The 15,942-nt window shown below is 43.6% G+C and overlaps 19 non-coding genes and 1 pseudogene across 19 annotated transcripts; all 20 read left to right on the forward strand.

Moving 5' to 3' along the window:
* Positions 1–513: 513 nt before the first annotated feature.
* LOC142509581 (5S ribosomal RNA) lies at positions 514–632 on the forward strand. Its single transcript, XR_012807748.1, has one exon. It is a non-coding gene; the product is annotated as a 5S ribosomal RNA (ribosomal RNA).
* Positions 633–1,043: 411 nt separating this feature from the next.
* On the forward strand, positions 1,044–1,162 carry LOC142513490 (5S ribosomal RNA). Its single transcript, XR_012809434.1, has one exon. It is a non-coding gene; the product is annotated as a 5S ribosomal RNA (ribosomal RNA).
* A 682-nt stretch (positions 1,163–1,844) lies between these two features.
* Positions 1,845–1,962, forward strand: LOC142516758 (5S ribosomal RNA). The gene has a single exon (XR_012812537.1). It is a non-coding gene; the product is annotated as a 5S ribosomal RNA (ribosomal RNA).
* Positions 1,963–2,646: 684 nt separating this feature from the next.
* On the forward strand, positions 2,647–2,764 carry LOC142506396 (5S ribosomal RNA). Its single transcript, XR_012804690.1, has one exon. It is a non-coding gene; the product is annotated as a 5S ribosomal RNA (ribosomal RNA).
* Positions 2,765–3,448: 684 nt separating this feature from the next.
* On the forward strand, positions 3,449–3,566 carry LOC142506397 (5S ribosomal RNA). Its single transcript, XR_012804691.1, has one exon. It is a non-coding gene; the product is annotated as a 5S ribosomal RNA (ribosomal RNA).
* A 684-nt stretch (positions 3,567–4,250) lies between these two features.
* Positions 4,251–4,368, forward strand: LOC142508155 (5S ribosomal RNA). The gene has a single exon (XR_012806383.1). It is a non-coding gene; the product is annotated as a 5S ribosomal RNA (ribosomal RNA).
* A 685-nt stretch (positions 4,369–5,053) lies between these two features.
* On the forward strand, positions 5,054–5,172 carry LOC142507312 (5S ribosomal RNA). Its single transcript, XR_012805572.1, has one exon. It is a non-coding gene; the product is annotated as a 5S ribosomal RNA (ribosomal RNA).
* A 683-nt stretch (positions 5,173–5,855) lies between these two features.
* Positions 5,856–5,973, forward strand: LOC142517476 (5S ribosomal RNA). Its single transcript, XR_012813221.1, has one exon. It is a non-coding gene; the product is annotated as a 5S ribosomal RNA (ribosomal RNA).
* A 573-nt stretch (positions 5,974–6,546) lies between these two features.
* Positions 6,547–6,665, forward strand: LOC142516741 (5S ribosomal RNA). The gene has a single exon (XR_012812521.1). It is a non-coding gene; the product is annotated as a 5S ribosomal RNA (ribosomal RNA).
* Positions 6,666–7,209: 544 nt separating this feature from the next.
* LOC142511104 (5S ribosomal RNA) lies at positions 7,210–7,328 on the forward strand (annotated as a pseudogene).
* Positions 7,329–8,008: 680 nt separating this feature from the next.
* On the forward strand, positions 8,009–8,127 carry LOC142513792 (5S ribosomal RNA). The gene has a single exon (XR_012809720.1). It is a non-coding gene; the product is annotated as a 5S ribosomal RNA (ribosomal RNA).
* Positions 8,128–8,810: 683 nt separating this feature from the next.
* LOC142515115 (5S ribosomal RNA) lies at positions 8,811–8,929 on the forward strand. The gene has a single exon (XR_012810975.1). It is a non-coding gene; the product is annotated as a 5S ribosomal RNA (ribosomal RNA).
* Positions 8,930–9,610: 681 nt separating this feature from the next.
* Positions 9,611–9,729, forward strand: LOC142509078 (5S ribosomal RNA). The gene has a single exon (XR_012807266.1). It is a non-coding gene; the product is annotated as a 5S ribosomal RNA (ribosomal RNA).
* Positions 9,730–10,409: 680 nt separating this feature from the next.
* On the forward strand, positions 10,410–10,528 carry LOC142516015 (5S ribosomal RNA). Its single transcript, XR_012811832.1, has one exon. It is a non-coding gene; the product is annotated as a 5S ribosomal RNA (ribosomal RNA).
* Positions 10,529–11,211: 683 nt separating this feature from the next.
* On the forward strand, positions 11,212–11,330 carry LOC142514875 (5S ribosomal RNA). The gene has a single exon (XR_012810750.1). It is a non-coding gene; the product is annotated as a 5S ribosomal RNA (ribosomal RNA).
* A 682-nt stretch (positions 11,331–12,012) lies between these two features.
* On the forward strand, positions 12,013–12,131 carry LOC142514250 (5S ribosomal RNA). Its single transcript, XR_012810153.1, has one exon. It is a non-coding gene; the product is annotated as a 5S ribosomal RNA (ribosomal RNA).
* Positions 12,132–12,812: 681 nt separating this feature from the next.
* Positions 12,813–12,931, forward strand: LOC142509311 (5S ribosomal RNA). The gene has a single exon (XR_012807491.1). It is a non-coding gene; the product is annotated as a 5S ribosomal RNA (ribosomal RNA).
* A 683-nt stretch (positions 12,932–13,614) lies between these two features.
* Positions 13,615–13,733, forward strand: LOC142513949 (5S ribosomal RNA). The gene has a single exon (XR_012809869.1). It is a non-coding gene; the product is annotated as a 5S ribosomal RNA (ribosomal RNA).
* A 682-nt stretch (positions 13,734–14,415) lies between these two features.
* LOC142514746 (5S ribosomal RNA) lies at positions 14,416–14,534 on the forward strand. Its single transcript, XR_012810624.1, has one exon. It is a non-coding gene; the product is annotated as a 5S ribosomal RNA (ribosomal RNA).
* Positions 14,535–15,214: 680 nt separating this feature from the next.
* Positions 15,215–15,333, forward strand: LOC142515253 (5S ribosomal RNA). The gene has a single exon (XR_012811108.1). It is a non-coding gene; the product is annotated as a 5S ribosomal RNA (ribosomal RNA).
* Positions 15,334–15,942: the final 609 nt, after the last annotated feature.

Below are 15,942 nucleotides of genomic sequence, written 5' to 3' on the forward strand. Positions count from 1 at the left end.
TGATTGTTCCGCAATGAGCTGGCGAGATTTTAGCCGAATTCATTCTCTAAGACACTCTAATTTGCGATTTTTCCGCTTCTGTTAAGCTTCCGTTTCCTCGAGAAATCTGCTTAGGAAGTTCGAAATTCGATTCCGGTTCCATTTTATCTTATCTACGGCATAATAATAGCTTTACAATCGTTATTTTCTTATTCTTAATTTTTTTCTATTTTCTGGGAACATTTAACAATTTTTGTTGCCGTAAGCCGGTTATGTGCGGAAGGGTATGACGTAAATTACTCCGGAGACGGTTAACTCAATAAAAACAATTATTTCGATTGTTTTATCCATAATTTACGTAAACGGTCGCGTCACGAGGACTTTCGAGGGAGTCCACCCATCCTAGGTCTGCCATCGTGCTAGAACGCTTAACTTCATGGTTTTAATTGGGCGAGAGAAGTGCCATTTGTTGTCCATCGCCGTCCGCTCCACATGTACTCGAGAGATATAAGAATAACAATCCCACTGAATTTCGAGTGCGATTATACCAGCACTAATGCACTGGATCCCATCAGAACTCCGAATTTAAGCGTGCTTGGGCGACAGCAGTACTAGGATGGGTGACCCATTAAGAAGTCCTCGTGTTGCACCCCTTTTCGTGTTTTTCTATTTTTGATTACTTGTTGACAGATGATTTTCGGCTCAAATCATCTGAATCTCGATCGGGACCAAATAAGACATTCTTATTTTTTTTTTCTATTTTCTGGGAACATTTAGCGATTTTTGTTGTCGTGAGCCGGTTCTGTGCGGAAGGGTATGACGCAGATTACTCCGGAGACGATTAACTAATTAAAAACAATTATTTCGACTATTTTAGCCATAATTTAAGTAAACGATCGCGACACGAGAACTTCCCAGGGAGGTCACCCATCCTAGCTCTTTCATCGCGCCAGAACGCTTAACTTCATTGTTCTGATTGAGCGAGAGCAGTGCCGCGTGTTGTCCATCGCCGCCCGCTCCACACGTACTCGAGGGATATAAGAATAAACATCTCATTCAATGTCGGGCGCGATCATACCAGCACTAATGCACCGGATCCCATCAGAACTCCGAAGTTAAGCGTGCTTGGGCGAGAGCAGTACTAGGATGGGTGACCCCCTTGGAAGTCCTCGTGTTGCACCCATTTTCGTGTTTTTCTATTTTTGATTACTTGTTGACTGACGATTTTCGGCTCAAATCATCTGAATCTCGATCGGGACCAGATAAGACATGTGAAATCAACGTAGATCGGGCACTGCCGGATTTAGACAAAATTGAAGGCTAATTTGATTGTAAACGGGCAAACGAACGAGACTCAACACTCCGAAACGAGGTGGCGAGATTTTAGCCTAATTCCTTCTCTAAGACCCTCTAATTTGAGATTTTCAGCTTCTGTTAGGCTTCTGTTTCCTCGAGAAATCCGCTTAGGAAGTTCGAAATTCGATTCCGGTTCCATTTTATCTTATCTCAGGCATAATAATAGCTTTACATTCGCTATTTTCTTCTTCTTATTTTTTTCTTTTTTCTGGGAACATTTAGCGATTTTTGTTGTCGTGAGCCGGTTCTGTGCGAAAGGGTATGATGCAGATTACTCTGGAGACGGTTAACTCATTAAAAACAAATATTTCGACTGTTTTAGCCATAATTTATGTAAACGATCGCGACACGAGGATTTACTAGGGAGTGTCACCCATCCTAGCTCTTCCATCGCGCTAGAACGCTTAACTTCATGGTTCTTATTGGGCGAGAGCAGTGCCGAGTGTTGTCCATCGCCGCCCGCTCCTACGTACTCAAGGGTTATAAGAATAAACTTCCCACTCAATGTCGGGTGCGATCATACCAGCACTAATGCACCGGATCTTATCAGAACTCCGAAGTTAAGCGTGCTTGGGCGAGAGCAGTACTAGAATGGGTGACCCCTTGGAAGTACTCGTGTTGCACCCCTTTTCGTGTTTTTCTATTTTTGATTACTTGTTGACAGACGATTTTCGGCTCAAATCATCTAAATCTCGATCGGGACCTGATAAGACATGTGAAATCAACGTAGCTCGAGCACTGCCGGATTTGGACAAAATTGTAGGCTAATTTGATTGTAAACGGGCAAACGAACGAGACTCATTACTCCGCAATGAGATGGCGATATTTTAGCCGAATTCCTTCTCTAAGACCCTCTAATTTGCGATATACTGCTTCTGTTAAGCTTTCGTTTCCTCGAGAGATCCGCTTAGGAAGTTCGAAATTCTATTCCGGTTCCACTTTATCGTATCTCAGGATTAATAATAGCTTTACATTCGCTATTTTCTTCTTCTTAATTTTTTTTCTATTTTCTGGGAACATTTAGCGATTTTTGTTGTCGTGAGCCGGTTCTGTGCGAAAGGGTATGACAAATATTACTCCGGAGACGGTTAACTCATTAAAAACAAATATTTCGACTGTTTTAGCCATAATGTACGTAAACGATCGCGACACGAGGATTTAACAGGGAGTGTCACCCATCCTAGCTCTTCCAGCACGCTAGAACGCTTAACTTCATGGTTCTTATTGGGCGAGAGCAGTGCCGAGTGTTGTCCATCGCCGCCCGCTCCTACGTACTCAAGGGATAAAAGAATAAACTTCCCACTCAATGTCGGGTGCGATCATACCAGTACTAATGCACCGGATCTTATCAGAACTCCGAAGTTAAGCGTGCTTGGGCGAGAGCAGTACTAGAATGGGTGACCCCTTGGAAGTACTCGTGTTGCACCCCTTTTCGTGTTTTTCTATTTTTGATTACTTGTTGACAGACGATTTTCGGCTCAAATCTTCTGAATCTCGATCGGGACCTGATAAGACATGTGAAATCAACGTAGCTCGGGCACTGCCGGATTTGGACAAAATTGTAGGCTAATTTAATTGTAAACGGGCAAACGAACGAGACTCTTTACTCCGAAACGAGGTGGCGAGATTTTAGCCTAATTCCTTCTCTAAGACCCTCTAACTTGAGATTTTCAGCTTCTGTCAGGCTTCCGTTTCCTCGAGAAATCCGCTTAGAAAGTTCGAAATTCGATTCCGGTTTCATTTTATCGTATCCCAGGCATAATAATAGCTTTACATTCGCTATTTTCTTCTTCTTAATTTTTTTTCTATTTTCTGGGAACATTTAGCGATTTTTGTTGTCGTGAGCCGGTTCTGTGCGAAAGGGTATGAAAAATATTACTCCGGAGACGGTTAACTCATTAAAAACAAATATTTCGACTGTTTTAGCCATAATGTACGTAAACGATCGCGACATGAGGATTTAACAGGGAGTGTCACCCATCCTAGCTCTTCCAGCACGCTAGAACGCTTAACTTCATGGTTCTTATTGGGCGAGAGCAGTGCCGAGTGTTGTCCATCGCCGCCCGCTCCTACGTACTCAAGGGATAAAAGAATAAACTTCCCACTCAATGTCGGGTGCGATCATACCAGTACTAATGCACCGGATCTTATCAGAACTCCGAAGTTAAGCGTGCTTGGGCGAGAGCAGTACTAGAATGGGTGACCCCTTGGAAGTACTCGTGTTGCACCCCTTTTCGTGTTTTTCTATTTTTGATTACTTGTTGACAGACGATTTTCGGCTCAAATCTTCTGAATCTCGATCGGGACCTGATAAGACATGTGAAATCAACGTAGCTCGGGCACTGCCGGATTTGGACAAAATTGTAGGCTAATTTAATTGTAAACGTGCAAACGAACGAGACTCTTTACTCCGAAACGAGGTGGCGAGATTTTAGCCTAATTCCTTCTCTAAGACCCTCTAACTTGAGATTTTCAGCTTCTGTCAGGCTTCCGTTTCCTCGAGAAATCCGCTTAGAAAGTTCGAAATTCGATTCCGGTTTCATTTTATCGTATCCCAGGCATAATAATAGCTTTACATTCGCTATTTTCTTCTTCTTAATTTTTTTTCTATTTTCTGGGAACATTTAGCGATTTTTGTTGTCGTGAGCCGGTTCTGTGCGAAAGGGTATGACAAATATTACTCCGGAGACGGTTAACTCATTAAAAACAAATATTTCGACTGTTTTAGCCATAATGTACGTAAACGATCGCGACACGAGGATTTAACAGGGAGTGTCACCCATCCTAGCTCTTCCATCGCGCTAGAACGCTTAACTTCATGGTTCTTATTGGGCGAGAGCAGTGCCGAGTGTTGTCCATCGCCGCCCGCTCCTACGTACTCAAGGGATAAAAGAATAAACTTCCCACTCAATGTCGGGTGCGTTCATACCAGCACTAATGCACCGGATCTTATCAGAACTCCGAAGTTAAGCGTGCTTGGGCGAGAGCAGTACTAGAATGGGTGACCCCTTGGAAGTACTCGAGTTGCACCCCTTTTCGTGTTTTTCTATTTTTGATTACTTGTTGACAGACGATTTTCGGCTCAAATCTTCTGAATCTCGATCGGGACCTGATAAGACATGTGAAATCAACGTAGCTCGGGCACTGCCGGATTTGGACAAAATTGTAGGCTAATTTAATTGTAAACGGGCAAACGAACGAGACTCTTTACTCCGAAACGAGGTGGCGAGATTTTAGCCTAATTCCTTCTCTAAGACCCTCTAATTTGAGATTTTCAGCTTCTGTCAGGCTTTCGTTTCCTCGAGAAATCCGCTTAGAAAGTTCGAAATTCGATTCTGGTTTCATTTTATCGTATCCCAGCAATAATAATAGCTTTACATTCGCTATTTTCTTCTTCTTAATTTTTTTTCTATTTTCTGGGAACATTTAGCGATTTTTGTTGTCGTGAGCCGGTTCTGTGCGAAAGGGTATGACAAATATTACTCCGGAGATGGTTAACTCATTAAAAACAAATATTTCGACTGTTTTAGCCATAATGTACGTAAACGATCGCGACACGAGGATTTAACAGGGAGTGTCACCCATCCTAGCTCTTCCATCGCGCTAGAACGCTTAACTTCATGGTTCTTATTGGGCGAGAGCAGTGCCGAGTGTTGTCCATCGCCGCCCGCTCCACACGTACTCGAGGGATATAAGAATAAACATCCCACTCAATGTCGGGTACGATCATACCAGCATTAATGCACCGGATCCCATCAGAACTTCGAAGTTAAGTGTGCTTGAACGAGAGCAGTACTAGGGTGGGTGACCCCCTGGGAAGTTCTCGTGTTGCACCCTTTTTCGTGTTTTTCTATTTTTGATTACTTGTTGACAGACGATTTTCGGCTCAAATCATATGAATCTCGATCGGGACCTGATAAGACATGTGAAATCAACGTAGCTCGGGCACTGCCGGATTGGGACAAAATTGTAGTCTAATTTGATTGTAAACGGGCAAACGAACGAGACTCATTACTCCGCAATGAGCTTGCGAGATTTTAACCAAATTCCTTCTCTAAGACCCTCTAATTTGCGATTTTCCACTTCTGTTAACCTTCCGTTTCCTCGAGAAATCCGCTTAGGAAGTTCGAAATTCGATTTCGGTTCCACTTTATCGCAACCCATGCATAAGAAAAGCTTTACATTCGCTATTTTCTTCTTCTTATTTTTTTCCTATTTTCTGGGAAAATTAAGCGATTTTTGTTGTCGTGAGCCGGTTCTGTGCCGAAGAGTATGACCCAGATTACTCCGGAGACAGTCAACTAATTAAAAACAATTATGTCGACTGTTTTATCCATAATTTACGTAAACGGTCACGAACCGAGGACTTCCACGGGAGGTCACCCATCCTAGCTCTGCCATCGCGCCAGAACACTTAACTTCATGGTTCTGATTGGGCGAGAGCAGTGCCGCGTGTTGTCCATCGCCGCCCGTTCCACACGTACTCGAGGGATATTAGAATGAACATTCAACTCAATCTCTGGTGCGATCATACTAGCACTAATGCACCGGATCCCATCAGAACTCCGAAGTTAAGCGTGCTTGGGCGAGAGCAATACTAGGATGGTTGACCCCTGGGAAGTCCTCGTGTTGCACCCCTTTTCGTGTTTTTCTATTTTTGATTACTTGTTGACAGATGATTTTCGGCTCAACGAACGAGACTTTTTACTCCGCAATGAGCTGGCGAGATTTTAGCCGAATTTCTTCTCTAAAACCCTCTAATTTGCGATTTTCCGCTTCTGTTAAGCTTTCGTTTCCTCGATAAATCCGCTTAGGAAGTCCGAAATTGATTCCGGTTCCATTTTATTTTATCCCAGGCATAATAATTGCTTTACATTCGCTATTTTCTTCTTCTTATTTTTTTTCTGTTTTCTGGGAATACTTAGCGATTTTTGTTGTCGTGAGCCGGTTCTATGCAGAAGGGTATTACGTAGATTACTCCGGAGACGTTTAACTCATTAAAAACAATTATTTCGACTGTTTTATCCATAATTTACGTAAACGGTCGTGACACGAGTACTTCCCAGGGAGGTTACCCATCCTAGCTCTCCCATCGCACCAGAACGCTTAACATCATGGTTCTGATTAGGCGAGAGCAGTGCCGCGTGTTGTCCATCGTCGCTTTCTCCACACGTACTCTTGGGATATAAGAATAAACATCCACTCAATGTCGGGTGCGATCATACCAGCACTAATTCACCGGATCCCATAAGAACTCCAAAGTTAAGCGTGCTTGGGCGAGAGCAGTACTACGATAGGTGACCCCCAGGGAACTCCTCGTGTTGCACCCCTTTTCGTGGTTTTCTATTTTTGATTACTTGTTGACAGACGATTTTCGGCTCAAATAGATCGAGATTTTAGCCGAATTCCTTCTCTAAGGCCCTTTAATTTGCGATTTTCCGCTTCTGTTAACTTCCGTTTCCTCGAGAAATCCGCTTAGGAAGTTCGAAATTCGATTTCGGTTCCACTTTATCGTATCCCAGGCATAATAAAAGCTTTACATTCGATTTTTTCTTCTTTTTATTTTTTTCCTATTTTCTGGGAACATTTAGCGATTGTTGTCGTGAGCCGGTCTATGCGGAAGGGTATGACCCAGATTACTTCGGAGACGGGTAACTCATTAAAAACAATTATTTCGAATGTTTTATCCATAATTTATGTAAACGGTCGCGACACGAGGTCTTCCCAGGGAGGTCACCCATCCTAGCTCTCCCATCGCGCCAGAACACTTAACTTCATGGTTCTGATTGGGCGAGAGCAGTGCCGCGTGTTGTCCATCGCCGCCCGCTCCACACGTACTCGAGGGATATAAGAATAAATATCCCACTCAATGTCGGGTGCGATCATTCCCTCACTAATGCAGCAGATCCCATCAGAACTCCGAAGTTAAGCTTGCTTGGGCGAGAGCAGTACTAGGATGGGTGACCCCCTGATAAATCCTCGTGTTGCACCCTTTTTCGTGTTTTTCTATTTTTGATTACTTGTTGACAGATGATTTTCGGCTCAAAGCACTTGAATCTCGATCCGGACCAGATAAGACATGTGAAATCAACGTAGCTCGAACATTGCCGGATTTGGACAAAATTGTAGCCTAATTTGGTTGTAAACGAGCAAACGAACGAGATTAATTACTCCGCAATGAGCTGGCGAGATTTTAGTCGAATTTCTTCTCAAAAACCCTCTAATTTGCGATTTTCCGCTTCTGTTAAGCTTTCGTTTCCTCGAGAAATCCGCTTAGGAAGTCCGAAATTGATTTCGGTTCCATTTTATTTTATCCAGGCATAATAATAGCTTTACATTCGCTATTTTCCTCTTCTTATTTTTTTCTGTTTTCTTGGAATACTTAGCGATTTTTGTTGTCGTTAGCCGGTTCTGTGCGGAAAGATATGACGCAGATTACTCCAGAGACGGTTAACTCATTAAAAACAATTATTTCGAATATTTTATCCATAATTTATGTAAACGGTCGCGACACGAGGTCTTCCCAGGGAGGTCACCCATCCTAGCTCTGCCATCGCGCCAGAATGCTTAACTTCATGGTTCTGATTGGGCGAGAGCAGTGCCGCGTGTTGTCCATCTCCGCCCGCTCCACACGTACGCGAGGCATATAAGAATAAAAATCCCACTCAATGTGGGGTGCGATCATACCAGCACTAATGCACCGGATCCCATCAGAACTCCGAAGTTAAGCGTGCTTGGGCGAGACCAGTACTAGGATAGGTGACCCCCAGGGAACTCCTCGTGTTGCACCCCTTTTCGTGTTTTTCTATTTTTGATTACTTGTTGACAGACGATTTTCGGCTCAAATAATCTGAATCTCGATCGGGACTAGATAAGACATGTGAAATCAACGTAGGTCGGACACTGCCGGATTTGGACAAAATTGTAGGCTAATTCGATTGTAAACGGGCAAACGAACGAGACTCATTGCTCCGCAGTGAGCTGGCGAGATTTTAGCCGAATTCCTTCTTTAAGGCCCTCTAATTTGCGATTTTCTGCTTCTGTTAAGCTTCCGTTTCCTAGAGAAATCCGCTTAGGAAGTTCGAAATTCGATTTCGGTTCCACTTTATCGTATCCCAAGCATAATAAAAGCTTTACATTCGCTATTTTCTTCTTCTTATTTTTTTCCTATTTTCTGGGAACATTTAGAGATGTTTGTTGTCGTGAGCCGGTTCTGTGCGGAAGGGTATGACCCAGATTACTCCGGAGACGGTTAACTCATTAAAAACAATTATTTCGAATGTTTTATCCATAATTTATGTAAACGGTCGCGACACGAGGTCTTCCCAGGGAAGTCACCCATCCTAGCTCTGCCATCGCGCCAGAATGCTTAACTTCATGGTTCTGATTGGGCGAGAGCAGTGCCGCGTGTTGTCCATCTCCGCCCGCTCCACACGTATGCGAGGCATATAAGAATAAAAATCCCACTCAATGTGGGGTGCGATCATACCAGCACTAATGCACCGGATCCCATCAGAACTTCGAAGTTAAGCGTGCTTGGGCGAGACCAGTACTAGGATAGGTGACCCCCAGGGAACTCCTCGTGTTGCACCCCTTTTCGTGGTTTTCTATTTTTGATTACTTGTTGACAGACGATTTTCGGCTCAAATAATCTGAATCTCGATCGGGACCAGATAAGACATGTGAAATCAACGTAGGTCGGACACTGCCGGATTTGGACAAAATTGTAGCCTAATTTGATTGTAAACGGGCAAACGAACGAGACTCATTCCTCCGCAATGAGCTGACGAGATTTTAGCCGAATTCCTTCTCTAAGGCCCTTTAATTTGCGATTTTCCGCTTCTGTTAACTTCCGTTTCCTCGAGAAATCCGCTTAGGAAGTTCGAAATTCGATTTCGGTTCCACTTTATCGTATCCCAGGCATAATAAAAGCTTTACATTCGCTATTTTCTTCTTCTTATTTTTTTCCTATTTTCTGGGAACATTTAGAGATGTTTGTTGTCTTGAGCCGGTTCTGTGCGGAAGGGTATGACCCAGATTACTCCGGAGACGGTTAACTCATTAAAAACAATTATTTCGAATGTTTTATCCATAATTTATGTAAACGGTCGCGACACGAGGTCTTCCCAGGGAGGTCACCCATCCTAGCTCTGCCATCGTGCCAGAATGCTTAACTTCAATGCTCATTTGGGCGAGAGCAGTGCCGCGTGTTGTCCATCTCCGCCCGCTCCACACGTACGCGAGGCATATAAGAATAAAAATCCCACTCAATGTGGGGTGCGATCATACCAGCACTAATGCACCGGATCCCATCAGAAATCCGAAGTTAAGCGTGCTTGGACGAGAGCAGTACTAAGACGGGTGACCCCCTGGTAAGTCCTCTTGTTGCACTCTTTTTCGTGTTTTTCTATTTTTGATTACTTGTTGACATATGATTTTCGGCTCAAATCACTTGAATCTCGATCGGGACAGGATAAGACATGTGAAATAAACGTAGCTCGAACATTGCCGGATTTGGACAAAATTGTAGCATAATTTGGTTGTAAACGGGCAAACGAACGAGACTTATTACTCTGCAATGAGCTGGCCAGATTTTAGCCGAATTTCTTCTCTAAAACCCTCTAATTTGCGATTTTCCGCTTCTGTTAAGCTTTCGTTTCCTCGAGAAATCCGCTTAGGAAGTCCGAAATTGATTCCGGTTCCATTTTATTTTATCCCAGGCATAATAATAGCTTTACATTCGCTATTTTCCTCTTCTTATTTATTTCTATTTTATGGGAATACTTAGCGATTTTTGTTGTCGTGAGCCGGTTCTGTGCGGAAGGGTATGACGCAGATTACTCCGGAGACGGTTAACTCATTAAAAACAATTATTTCGAATGTTTTATCCATAATTTATGTAAACGGTCGCGACACGAGGTCTTCCCAAGGAGGTCACCCATCCTAGCTCTGCCATCGCGCAGAATGCTTAACTTCATGGTTCTGATTGGGCGAGAGCAGTGCCGCATGTTGTCCATCTCCGCCCGCTCCACACGTACGCGAGGCATATAAGAATAAAAATCCCACTCAATGTGGGGTGCGATCATACCAGCACTAATGCACCGGATCCCAACAGAACTCCGAAGTTAAGCGTGCTTGGGCGAGACCAGTACTAGGATAGGTGACCCCCAGGGAACTCCTTGTGTTGCACCCCTTTTCGTGTTTTTCTATTTTTGATTACTTGTTGACAGACGATTTTTGGCTCAAATAATCTGAATCTCTATCAGGACCTGATAAGACATGTGAAATCAACGTAGCTCGGGCACTGCCGGATTCGGACAAAATTGTAGCCTAATTTGATTGTAAACGGGCAAACGAACGAGACTCATTACTCCGCAATGAGCTTGCGAGATTTTAACCAAATTCCTTTTCTAAGACCCTCTAATTTGCGATTTTCCACTTCTGTTAACCTTCCGTTTCCTCGAGAAATCCGCTTAGGAAGTTCGAAATTCGATTTCGGTTCCACTTTATCGTATCCCATGCATAATAAAAGCTTTACATTCGCTATTTTCTTCTTCTTATTTTTTTCCTATTTTCTGGGAACATTTAGCGATTTTTGTTGTCGTGAGCTGATTCTGTGCGGAAGGGTATGACGCAGATTACTCCGGAGACGGTTAACTCATTAAAAACAATTATTTCGAATGTTTTATCCATAATTTATGTAAACGGTCGCGACACGAGGTCTTCCTAGGGAGGTCACCCATCCTAGCTCTACCATCGCGCCAGAATGCTTAACTTCATGGTTCTGATTGGGCGGGAGCAGTGCCGCGTGTTGTCCATCTCTGCCCGCTCCACACGTACGCGAGGCATATAAGAATAAAAATCCAACTCAATGTGGGGTGCGACCATACCAGCACTAATGCACCGGATCCCATCAGAACTCCGAAGTTAAGCGTGCTTGGACGAGTCCAGTACTAGGATAGGTGACCCCCAGGGAACTTCTCGTGTTGCACCCCTTTTCGTGTTTTTCTATTTTTGATTACTTGTTGACAGACGATTTTCGGCTCAAATAATCTGAATCTCGATCGGGACTAGATAAGACATGTGAAATCAACGTAGGTCGGACACTGTCGGATTTGGACAAAATTGTAGCCTAATTCGATTGTAAACGGGCAAACGAACGAGACTCATTGCTCCGCAATGAGCTGGCAAGATTTTAGCCGAATTCCTTCTTTAAGGCCCTCTAATTTGCGATTTTCCGCTTCTGTTAAGCTTCCGTTTCCTCGAGAAATCCGCTTAGGAAGTTCGAAATTCGATTTCGGTTCCACTTTATCGTATCCCTGGCATAATAAAAGCTTTACATTCGCTATTTTTTTCTTCTTATTTTTTTCCTATTTTCTGGGAACATTTAGAGATGTTTGTTGTCGTGAGCCGGTTCTGTGCGGAAGGGTATGACCCAGATTACTCCGGAGACGGTTAACTCATTAAAAACAATTATTTCGAATGTTTTATCCATAATTTATGTAAACGGTCACGACACGAGGTCTTCCCAGGGAGGTCACCCATCCTCGCTCTGCCATCGCGCCAGAATGCTTAACTTCAATGCTCATTTGGGCGAGAGCAGTGCCGCGTATTGTCCATCGCCGCCCGCTCCACACGTACACGAGGCATATAAGAATAAAAATCCCACTCAATGTGGGGTGCGATCATACCAGCACTAATGCACCGGATCCCATCAGAACTCCGAAGTTAAGCGTGCTTGGGCGAGAGCAGTACTAAGACGGGTGACCCCCTGGTAAGTCCTCGTGTTGCACCCTTTTTCGTGTTTTTCTATTTTTGATTACTTGTTGACAGATGATTTTCGGCTCAAATCACTTGAATATCGATCAAGACCAGATAAGACATGTGAAATCAACGTAGCTCGAACATTGCCGGATTTGGACAAAATTGTAGCATAATTTGGTTGTAAACGGGCAAACGAACGAGACTTATTACTCCGCAATGAGCTGGCGAGATTTTAGCCGAATTTCTTCTTTAAAACCCTCTAATTTAAGATTTTCCGCTTCTGTTAAGCTTTCGTTTCCTCGAGAAATCCGCTTAGGAAGTCCGAAATTGATTCCGGTTCCATTTTATTTTATCCCAGGCATAATAATAGCTTTACATTCGCTATTTTCCTCTTCTTATTTATTTCTATTTTATGGGAATACTTAGCGATTTTTGTTGTTGTGAGCCGGTTCTGTGCGGAAGGGTATGACGCAGATTACTCCGGAGACGGTTAACTCATTAAAAACAATTATTTCGAATGTTTTATCCATAATTTATGTAAACGGTCGCAACACGAGGTCTTCCCAAGGAGGTCACCCATCCTAGCTCTGCCATCGCGCCAGAATGCTTAACTTCATGGTTCTGATTGGGCGAGAGCAGTGCCGCGTGTTGTCGATCTCCGCCCGCTCCACACGTACGCGAGGCATATAAGAATAAAAATCCCACTCAATGTGGGGTGCGATCATACCAGAACTAATGCACCGGATCCCATCAAAACTCCGAAGTTAAGCGTGCTTGGGCGAGACCAGTACTAGGATAGGTGACCCCCAGGCAACTCCTCGTGTTGCACCCCTTTTCGTGTTTTTCTATTTTTGATTACTTGTTGAAAGACGATTTTTGGCTCAAATAATCTGAGTCTCTATCGGGACCTCATAAGACATGTGAAATCAACGTAGCTCGGGCACTGCCGGATTCGGACAAAATTGAAGCCTTATTTGATTGTAAACGGGCAAACGAACGAGACTCATTACTCCGCAATGAGCTTGCGAGATTTTAACCAAATTCCTTCTCTAAGACCCTCTAATTTGCGATTTTCCACTTCTGTTAACCTTCCGTTTCCTCGAGAAATCCGCTTAGGAAGTTCGAAATTCGATTTCGGTTCCACTTTATCGTATCCCAGGCATAATAAAAGCTTTACATTCGCTATTTTCTTCTTCTTATTTTTTTCCTATTTTCTGGGAACATTTAGCGATTTTTGTTGTCGTGAGCTGATTCTGTGCGGAAGGGTATGACGCAGATTACTCCGGAGACGGTTAACTCATTAAAAACAATTATTTCGAATGTTTTATCCATAATTTATGTAAACGGTCGCGACACGAGGTCTTCCTAGGGAGGTCACCCATCCTAGCTCTGCCATCGCGCCAGAATGCTTAACTTCATGGTTCTGATTGGGCGGGAGCAGTGCCGCGTGTTGTCCATCTCTGCCCGCTCCACACGTACGCGAGGCATATAAGAATAAAAATCCAACTCAATGTGGGGTGCGACCATACCAGCACTAATGCACCGGATCCCATCAGAACTCCGAAGTTAAGCGTGCTTGGACGAGACCAGTACTAGGATAGGTGACCCCCAGGGAACTTCTCGTGTTGCACCCCTTTTCGTGTTTTTCTATTTTTGATTACTTGTTGACAGACGATTTTCGGCTCAAATAATGTGAATCTCGATCGGGACTAGATAAGACATGTGAAATCAACGTAGGTCGGACACTGCCGGATTTGGACAAAATTGTAGCCTAATTCGATTGTAAACGGGCAAACGAACGAGACTCATTGCTCCACAATGAGCTGGCGAGATTTTAGCCGAATTCCTTCTTTAAGGCCCTCTAATTTGCGATTTTCCGCTTCTGTTAAGCTTCCGTTTCCTCGAGAAATCCGCTTAGGAAGTTCGAAATTCGATTTCGGTTCCACTTTATCGTATCCCTGGCATAATAAAAGCTTTACATTCGCTATTTTCTTCTTCTTATTTTTTTCCTATTTTCTGGGAACATTTAGAGATGTTTGTTGTCGTGAGCCGGTTCTGTGCGGAAGGGTATGACCCAGATTACTCCGGAGACGGTTAACTCATTAAAAACAATTATTTCGAATGTTTTATCCATAATTTATGTAAACGGTCACGACACGAGGTCTTCCCAGGGAGGTCACCCATCCTAGCTCTGCCATCGCGCCAGAATGCTTAACTTCAATGCTCATTTGGGCGAGAGCAGTGCCGCGTATTGTCCATCGCCGCCCGCTCCACACGTACACGAGGCATATAAGAATAAAAATCCCACTCAATGTGGGGTGCGATCATACCAGCACTAATGCACCGGATCCCATCAGAACTCCGAAGTTAAGCGTGCTTGGGCGAGACCAGTACTAAGATGGGTGACCCCCTGGTAAGTCCTCGTGTTGCTCCCCTTTTCGTGTTTTTCTATTTTTGATTACTTGTTGACAGATGATTTTCGGCTCAAATAATCTGAATCTCGATTAGGACCAGATAAGACATGTGAAATCAACGTAGCTCAGGCACTGCCGGATTTGGACAAAATTGTAGGCTAATTTGATTGTAAACGGGCAAACGAACGAGACTCATTACTCCGCAATGAGATGGCGATATTTTAGCTGAATTCCTTCTCTAAGACCCTCTAATTTGCGATATACTGCTTCTGTTAAGCTTTCGTTTCCTCGAGAGATCCGCTTAGGAAGTTCGAAATTCTATTCCGGTTCCACTTTATCGTATCTCAGGATTAATAATAGCTTTACATTCGCTATTTTCTTCTTATTTTTTTCCTATTTTCTGGGAACATTTAGAGATTTTTGTTGTCGTGAGCCGGTTCTGGGCAGAAGGATATGAGGCAGATTACTCTGCAGACGGTTAACTCATTAAAAACAATTATTTCAACTGTTTTAGCCATAATTTACGTAAACCGTCGCGACACAAGGACTTTCCAGGGATGTCACCCATCCTAGCTCTACCATCGCGCCAGAACGCTTAACTTCTTGGTTCTGATTGGGCGAGAGCAGTGCCGCGTATTTTCCATCGCCGCCCGCTCCACACGTACTCGAGGGATATAAGAATAAACATCCCACTCAATGTCCGGTGCGATCATACCAGCACTAATGCACCGGATCCCATCAGAACTCCGAAGTTAAGCGTGCTTGGGCGAGACCAGTACTAGGATAGGTGACCCCCAGGGAACTCCTCGTGTTGCACCTCTTTTCGTGTTTTTCTATTTTTGATTACTTGTTGACAGACGATTTTCGGCTCAAATCATCTGAATCTCGATCGGGACCACATAAGACGTGAAATCAACGTAGCTCGGGCACTGCCGGATTTTGACAAAATTGTAACCTAACTTGATTGTAAACGGGCAAATGAATGAGACTCATTATTCCGCAATGAGCTGGCGAGATTTTAGCTGAATTCCTTCTCTAATACCCTCTAATTTGCGATTTTCTGTTTCTGTTAATCTTCCGTTTCATCGAGAAATCCGCTTAGGAAGTCCGAAATTCGATTCAGGTTCCATTTTATCGTATCCTAGGAATATTAATAACTTTCTATTCGCTATTTTCTTCTTCTTAATTATTTTTCTATTTTCTGGGAACATTTAGCAATTTTTGTTGTTGTGAGCCGGTTCTGTGCGGAAGGGTATGATGCAGATTATTCCGGAGACGGTTAACTCATTAAAAACAATTATTTCGACTGTTTTCTCTATAATTTACGTAAACGGTCACGACACGAGTAGTTCCCAAGGAAGTCACCCATCCTAGCTCTGACATCGCGCAAGAACGCTTAACTTCATGGTTCTGATTGGGCGAGATCAGT

The sequence above is a fragment of the Primulina tabacum genome, chromosome 10, assembly GCF_025594145.1.
Source record: "Primulina tabacum isolate GXHZ01 chromosome 10, ASM2559414v2, whole genome shotgun sequence".
NCBI classification, from domain to species: domain Eukaryota; kingdom Viridiplantae; phylum Streptophyta; class Magnoliopsida; order Lamiales; family Gesneriaceae; genus Primulina; species Primulina tabacum.